Below are 8319 nucleotides of genomic sequence, written 5' to 3'. Positions count from 1 at the left end.
GTATCTTCCTAACTAACGTCTCAAGCGGACCTTGTCAAAAGCCTTACTGAGGTACATGTAGACAACATCCACTGCTTTCCCTTCATCCACTTTCCTGGTAGCCTCCTCGAAAAACTCTAATAGATTTGTTAAACATGACCTACCACGCACAATGCCGTGTTGCCTCTCCCTAATAAGTCCCTGTCTAACCAAATATTTGTAGATCCTATCTCTTAGTACTCTTCCCAGTAATTTACCTAGTAATGGCGTCAAATTTACCGGCCTATAAATTTCCGGATTACCTTTAGAGCCTTTTTTAAGTAACGGAACAACATGAGCTATCCTCTGATCCGCCAGTAGCTCACCCGCAGATACCGACATTTTGATGATATCTGCCAGAGCCCCTGCAGTTTCAACACCAGTCCGAGGGAATACCCTGTCAGGTCCTGGGGATTTATCTACTCTGATTTCCCTTAAGATACCAAACACCTGATCCTCTATTTCCTATCATCCAATTTACTACCTCCATGACCTCACTACTTGTTTGCCTTATTTCCATAGACTCCATGCCAGTTTCCTTAGTAACTACAGATGCAAAAAAACACATTTAAGATCTCCCTTTTTTTTTTTGTTCCATACATAGCTGACCACTCTGTTCATCAAGAGGACCAATTATATCCCTTTTGCTATTAATATATCTGCAGAAGCTCTTTGGATTATCCTTCACCTTGACTGCCAAATCACCCTCATGTCTTCTTTTAGCCTTCCTGATTTCTTTCCTCAGTATTTTTTTGCAATTTTATGCTGCTCAAGCACTTTAGTTGCTTTCTGTTGCATATAGATGACATACATCTCTCACTTCTTCTTTAGCAGAGTTCCAATACCCCTCGACAACCAAGGTTCCTTATTTTTATTCACTTTGCCCTTAATCCTAAAAGGAATATACAAACTCTGCACTCTCAAAATCTCTCCTTTGAAGGCCTCCCACTTACCAATCACATCCTTGCCAGAGAACAACCTTACCCAATCCACGCTCTTTAGATCCTTTCTCATTTCTTCAAAAGTGTTCTCTTTCCTGGTTAGAACCTCAACCCGAGGACCAGATCTATCTTTATCCATGATCAAGTTGAAACGACTTCCGTCACCTGCCCTAAATAATTGGAAAATTATAATCCCCCACTATCCCAATTTTATGTTCCTGCAGTTGTCCGCCATCTCTCTGCAGATTTGCTCCTTGAATTATCGCATACTATTGGGTCGTCTATATACAACCCCATCAATGTAGTCATACCTTTCCTGTTTCTCAGCTCCACACATATGTAATCAGTAGACAAGCCCTCTGATCCGTCCTGCCTGAGCCCTGCTGTGACATTTTCCCTGACTAGCAATGCCCCCTACCCGGCTTTCCTCTGCCTCTAACACGTCTGAAACATCCGAATCCTGGAGCATTGAGCTGCCAGTCTTGCCCCTCCTGTTCCCCCAGTTTTATTCCCCCCCGCTGCCACGTTGTCCGGTGACAGTCAGTTCTGCAGTGTCAAGATGGAAAACAGTGCGGCCGCCTCTAAAAACAACTCAATATATATTATTTATTAATCAGTTGAATAATTGACAAGAGCGGAAATATTGCTGCGCTGATGAACTGCTGACTGAACTTGGACTGAGTTACCCCATAAATAAACGTGTTTGTGCAGCAACTTAACACAAAAAAAAACATAACTCCCGAGAGTCCAAATATATTTTCTGAATCGTTGTACTTATTTGGATCCAATCCGGCAATGGTTTAATGAAGGAATTCGGCAACAGTCACCGACCACAGGATGATGAAGCTTCCGGAGATGGTGAGAAGTAAGATCACAGACCTCCTCCTGCTCTCCATCTCCGGGTCACTGTGGTTCTCCGCCTTGTTCTGACCCCTCAGTCCCTTGCGGACACGACTAGTCACTACAATGTGTCTGACTGTCAGAGCGTTGAACAGTAGTATTAACACGAACGGGAATAACGGCGTTAGGACGGTAGAAAGCGAGTCAAATCCCAGCCAGCCGGGATCCGTATAGTAGTCCGGTATTTCAGTACAGTCCCAGGGTATATTGTCAATCACTGTCACAGGTTGGTATATAAAGAAGTAGGGTACATTTTTAAAGCAGAACAAAACGCCGGTTATTGTCAGAACCACAGCCGCAGTTTTCCCGGTGCAATACTTTTCTTTCCGCTTCTGGAAACAAATGGCGACAAACCGATCAAATGTAAAAGTGACGGTGAACCAGACAGAACAGTCAGTGGCTGCCTGTCCTAGGGCAAAGATCACACTGCACACGGGGGTGATGTCCAGGAAAGTTCCTGGGAAGTAATAATAACTGATCCGCCACAGTATAACCCGAGATATGATGGTTAGTAGATCCGCGGTTGCCATGGCCACCAGGTAGCGAGTGGTGCAGGTGGAGAGGCCGCACTTTCCCCGGGACAGGATCACAATCGCCAATAAATTCACTGCGGGAACAGCAAAAAAATAAATAAATAAAATGAGAATAACTGTCTCACCGTTCCGTGGGTCTGAACTCATAGTTAAGCTGGAAATTGAGCACATTACAACTTCGCAGACAACTCATTTCAGGAAGTTTACAAATGTAAAACGGCGCGCTGCTCGGTACTGGAAGAGGAGCGGTGTTTGGAAAGAAGGCATTGTCAATTGATTGCCGAGAGGGCTTTGGAGAAATTAATCTAAATCTCCAGCAATCAGGTTTTCGAGTGATACGTGCAGCCTGGCTACCAGGACAAATTTCTCAGCGATGATGGTTGCCGCGTTGCTGTCACCTATGGTCTGTCACTCTCCCGATACAGCGGTCCCGCTCCCTCCGCCTCTGTCCACTTACACAGTCCAAAGCAAATTTACAGCCACCCGTCGCATGTCCTCGTCCCCTCTTTGATTTCCGTTCTTCACCCGCCCGCAGGGGCCCCGCTTGCCTCGCTTCTTTTAAATTCTGCAGCTACTACATCCCGGGGTCCTTCACACCAGGTCAAAGTGTCCGACCAGAAAGTTCCTATTCCCCCTTTTAAAAATTTTGCCTGATCCATTGAATGCCTGAGGTATCTTGTACGTTAGTGCTTTGAACATCCAATACATAAAGAAAAAAAGGAATAACATAGGTACTTCAGAAACATTGTCCTCCTTCAGGCTGATGTGTAAAGTCTGGATACCCCTGTGCATTTCTCACTGTCGCGATCCTGTCACCGATGTACTGACACTCTCCTCATACAGCGAAGCACCGCCTATCCGCCTCTGTCCATTAGAAAAAACAGATTTATCCCCCCACACCCCCGTTCGCATGTCTTGTCATGAGTTGCTCCAAACTGCTACAGCATTGTTCCAAAAGCTCGATGCTCATTGTTCCTGAGCGGAGTATCGCAGGGACCTTACCCCGGCTGAGCTCCATCAGACACCGCTATGTTGTCCCTTCACTCCCTCTTCACTTCACGGATAACAGGGCATGAAACAAATCCTGCTACACGAGACCTACACAGAACTTTTTCTTTAATCTTTCGAAACTCCGGATGTTTGAGACTGACAAGTGATGTCTGCGTTTCTTCCCGAAATCTCAGCTGCAATTCTCTTCTCGCGTTCCCTTCAAACTTGCATCGATTTCCAAAGCACAGATCAATACCTTTAAATTTGAAATTAAAGTATGCTACAGTATTGATACGGAGTTACACCAATAGTCTCTAAAGATGTCCAACGCTCCGGGTTATCGGAATTTACTTTAGCAGAGGCTTTGCATTGATAAATCAAAACTGCCGGCCATGAACCCACAAAATGAATTCGTCTCCGCGATCTTCCGCTCGACATCTGTTTCAGCTGCCGATCTATTTTCGGCCGAGTCCACGGATCAAACTGCAAAAAAAACTTCCGACCGAACACGGAGCGTTGCCACAATGTTTCCAACGCACTCGTAACCGCATAAAACCGAACTAGTCTAATGAACGCGATGTCACAGCGGCAAATATTACTTCGCCCATGTTCTTACCAGGAACACCGATAACGGCGATGATCATGTACCATATCTTTCTCACACGGTAAAATGTTTCAATCATGCTGTGTGAGATTCAGCCTGTCCTCCAGCTGCCCGCGATCTCGCTGAAGAAAATCTGAGCAGATGAATCTCCACGGTCATTCATTTATACTCGCTCCAGCACGCTGAACATTCAGATCCACACAAGGCTGACGAGTCTCCCAACAGCTGGGGTAAAAATAAACATGATGTCATTCAAGTCAAATCCCAATTGTGATGAGGTATGGCACTAGATTGTTAAACCTCAATGTACAAATCTAAATTGTAAACTTGTACTGAACGCAAGGCGACTGTTAATCACATTGATAAACACTTTCTCGAGCATCTCAGCTCTATCCACAAAAATGCGGGAATTCACAGTGCCAGACACTTTCAATACCTTTCCCCACTCCGTTTCCGGCATGTTTGTCCATGGCCTCATCTTGGGACATTATGAGGCCACTTTCAGTTTGGATAATTAACACCTCATATTCTGTCTTAGTATCCTCTAATCTAATGGCATCAACAACGATTTATCTAACCTGATACGTTTCCCTACTTCCTTCCTTATTCCTCATTTCTCCACCTTGGTATCTTTCCACTTCTCCTCTCCTGCAAGCCTTCATATTCTGGCCACTTCGACTGTCTGTTCAAGCCCTGATGAAAGACCATGGTCGGAAACGTAGACTGTTTATTCATTGTCATAGAGGTTGCCTGACCTACTGAGGATCAGAAGTGAGTCCTCCAATCACACACCAGTTCACTTCGCGTATTATCATCATCCATTCAACCATTAATATCCCCACTCAAATACCAATCTTCTCTCCCTCTGCACAGAGATTCCCACACCATTATTTCAAACCCATTCTAACCTAGCTCCACACTCCGAGTAATATCTCCCGTCACCGAACAACCCCGACGCAACGATTACTACACTAATATTGCAAACTCATTTCAACATCCTTTCACGATCCGATTAACATCTCCCGTCCCCTAAAGTCCACTCCTTATACAGAACGATTACTCCACTAGTGTTTCAAACCCATTCTCAACTTCCTTCAATCAACATCTCCCATCCCCTAACAGCCTTTCCCCCGATACACCCATTAACCCACCAATGAGTATCGTTACACCTAGATTTCCCTTCAAAAAAAATAATTTCGCCTTCTATTCCACCCCTCTGCTCTCCTTTAATACCTTACCCTGCACCATGTCACCTCCTCAGACCAGACAGAATTCCAAATTCCGCTTTATCCACTTAACCTCGTATACTTCACCTAGTGTAATTCCATAATGTCCTTCCCATACACCCCTTAATGCTGTACCCAATATAATCCTTTTCGCCTCTCTCAACACACCCATTAATATTCCACCGTCTAATCAAACTCTGCCATTCACCCACACGCCCATTAATACAATAATTAATATAATCCCTCTTTCCTTTGCGGTAAAGATGAACCTAATATTTTACATCATTCTGCAGCGTGCATGACACCAGCAGTATGAAAGAAGGTTGCAACTGTTATTGATGGAAGTGAGTGTAGTTGCTATTGCTGAGGAGAAGATGTTTGAGAGGCTGAAATACGGGAAGTTAGAAGCACTAATCAGCTGGACCAGCTGGAGGAGACAAGGACGCTCTGTCTGGTTCACTGCAACATTGAGATCTGATCAGTTTGTCGCCATCTGTTGGCAGATACAAAGTATTTGCACCGGGGAAACTGGGGCTGTGGATCTGACAACAGCCTGTGCTTTCTGAAAGACGTCGCTGAGGACGGCATTAGCGGTGAACTTTGAATAATCATTGTGATTTGGAAGAGTCCAGAAGTGTAAGAAGTAACAAATGGCAATCCACTCCACTCTAAGTTGTACAAACGACAAGAAACTATAGGCTGGATAGCCTGTCATCAGTGGTTGGAAAGATGTAGGACTCCATTATTAATGATGAGATTTCTCGTCTATGGAGAGTAATGATAATATAGGGCGGATTTTACCGTGGTTTCCTGAAGGTCATGTAAAGCTTTATAAATCTGTTGGCATTAGTTCAGGAAACCAAAAGGCAGATTCCACACAGGAGAGTCAGTGGATGTTGTTTACTTGGATTTTCAGAAGATCTTTGACAATGTGCCGCGCTTGAGGTTTCTAAACAGGATAAAACGCCCTTAATACAAAAATATATGATGGATGGCAGACCGTCTGAATGCCAGAATGCAAGAAGTGGGACGAAACGGAGCTGATTAGTGGTTTTCGGCAGGCGTCGGCTTTGGGGCCGCTTCTGATCGCTTTCAGAGAAGGGAAGGTCAACAAATAAAATCTCCCATGCAGCGGGCGGTCAAATTGTGATTTATTCAACTATGGATTCCGTCATGGTGTTTTCTGAAGAAACTCTCACATTTCTTTCACGGAGGTGCTTAGTCACTCTTCCGGCCAGCTATTCAATTCTCCTTCCCAACCTGCTTCCAGATTGAGTGTTTGTCTCTCTGAAAGAGGAGGCAATCATTCTTCAGGAAAGTCTTTATTCTCATCAGACATTTCTGATATTCAAAGCGGCGTGCTGACTCTGCAGGGCCCCCTGGCGCTAGCAGAATGTCAGTACACGGTGGGGAAATGCCGACGCTGTCAGTTTGAACCTCCTCCAGAGCACGTGTTGTTTAGATGGTTGTCCCAGATGTGAGGGTCGACTCTTTGGCTGCGAATCTGGAGAAGGAAGTCTGAGACTCGGAACTGGTGTGCTGTGGGAGTTTTGATTTTTTCTTCTCATCGGGGTTAAGAGAGGCGGGACCGCGCAGCCCTGTGGCTTCGGGCAATGAAACGCGGAAGATTTAAAACACAGCTTCTTACAGAGGAAGGCGTCGTTTGCCGGCAGAGCAGTGCGCCGGGAGCAGAGTGAAGCTTCAGAGCTTTGGTTCAACGGGCTTTGGCGGAAACGGGCGAGGCAAAGGAGGATTTGTTTTCAATTTTTCCTGTTAATTGAGAAAAGGGGAAATTATGAATGTGAGGGCAGCTTGCTGTTCTCGGTGTCGGATGTGGGAGGTCCTGGAGTCACCTCGCCTCCCGGACGTTCACATCTGCGCCAGGTGCGCCGAGCTGCAGCTCCTAAGGGACCGTGTTAGGGAACTGGAGTTGCAGCTCGATTACCTCCGTCTGGTCTGGGAGAGTGAGGAGGTGTTACAGGCAGGTGGTCACACCAGGGCCACGGGAGGCAGACAAGTGTTTCATGGTTAGGACAGTGAAGTGGAAGAGTCAGGTACTAGAGAGTACCCCAGGGGCTGTACCCCTTGAATATAAGTACACCTGTTTGAGTACTGTTGGCGGGGGGCAGCCTATCTGGGAGAAGCGGCAGTGGCACTGTGGCTCAGAAGTGTAGGGAAAGGACGACGAAGGAAGTAGTAATAGGAGACTCGATAGCTAGGTGGTCAGATAGGCAAATATGTGGACGCAGTCAGGAGACCCGGATGGTAGTTTGCATCCCTGGTGCCAAGTTCCAGGATGTTTCTGATCGTGTTCAAGATATCCTAAAGAGGGTGAGCAGCCAGAGGTCGTTGTACATGTCGGTACCAATGACATTGGCAGGAAAAGGGAAGAGGTCCTGAAATGAGTTAGGAGAGGAGTTAGGAGAGCAGTTGAAAAGAAGGACCACAAAGGTAGTATTCTCGGGATTACTGTATGTGGCACGCGACAGTGAAAGGAATGAGGTGGAGAATCAATGCGTGGCTGAGGGATAGGAGCAATGGGCAGCGATTCGAATTTCTATATCATTGGGACCTCGTTTGGGGCTGTTGTAACTGTGCAAAAAGGACGGTTTACACTTGGAGGACCAATATCCTGGCGGGGAGATTTGCTAAGCCTAATGGGGAGACTTTAAACTGGAATGGTTGGGGCATAGAATCAAATTGCAGAGACAAAGAGGGAGGAGATTTGTTCACAAATAGAGAAAGCTTGCAGACAGTGTGTGATGGATGTTAGGCAGGTGATAGAGAAGGGGAGCGCTCTGACCAAAGATGAAGGGGAGAAGGAATAAAAAGAAGATAGCAAAGTTGTTTGCACCGTTAGGAATATACACAGAGTAAGAGATGTAGTATTTCTTAAATGCATTTACTTCAATGCTAGGAGCATTGTAAGAAAGGTGAATGATCTTAGATCATGGATTGATACCTGGAAGTATGTTGTTGTAGCTATTAGTGAAACATGGTTGAAGGCGGGATGTGAAAGGCAACTAATTATTAATGGATTTAGTTACCTTAGGTGTGATAAAATCGGAGGGGCAAGAGGGGGAGGTGTTGCATTGCTTGCCAGAGAA

The sequence above is a fragment of the Hypanus sabinus genome, unplaced genomic scaffold, assembly GCF_030144855.1.
Source record: "Hypanus sabinus isolate sHypSab1 unplaced genomic scaffold, sHypSab1.hap1 scaffold_140, whole genome shotgun sequence".
In the NCBI taxonomy this organism is placed as follows: domain Eukaryota; kingdom Metazoa; phylum Chordata; class Chondrichthyes; order Myliobatiformes; family Dasyatidae; genus Hypanus; species Hypanus sabinus.
Note: the sequence above shows the minus strand (reverse complement) of the source record.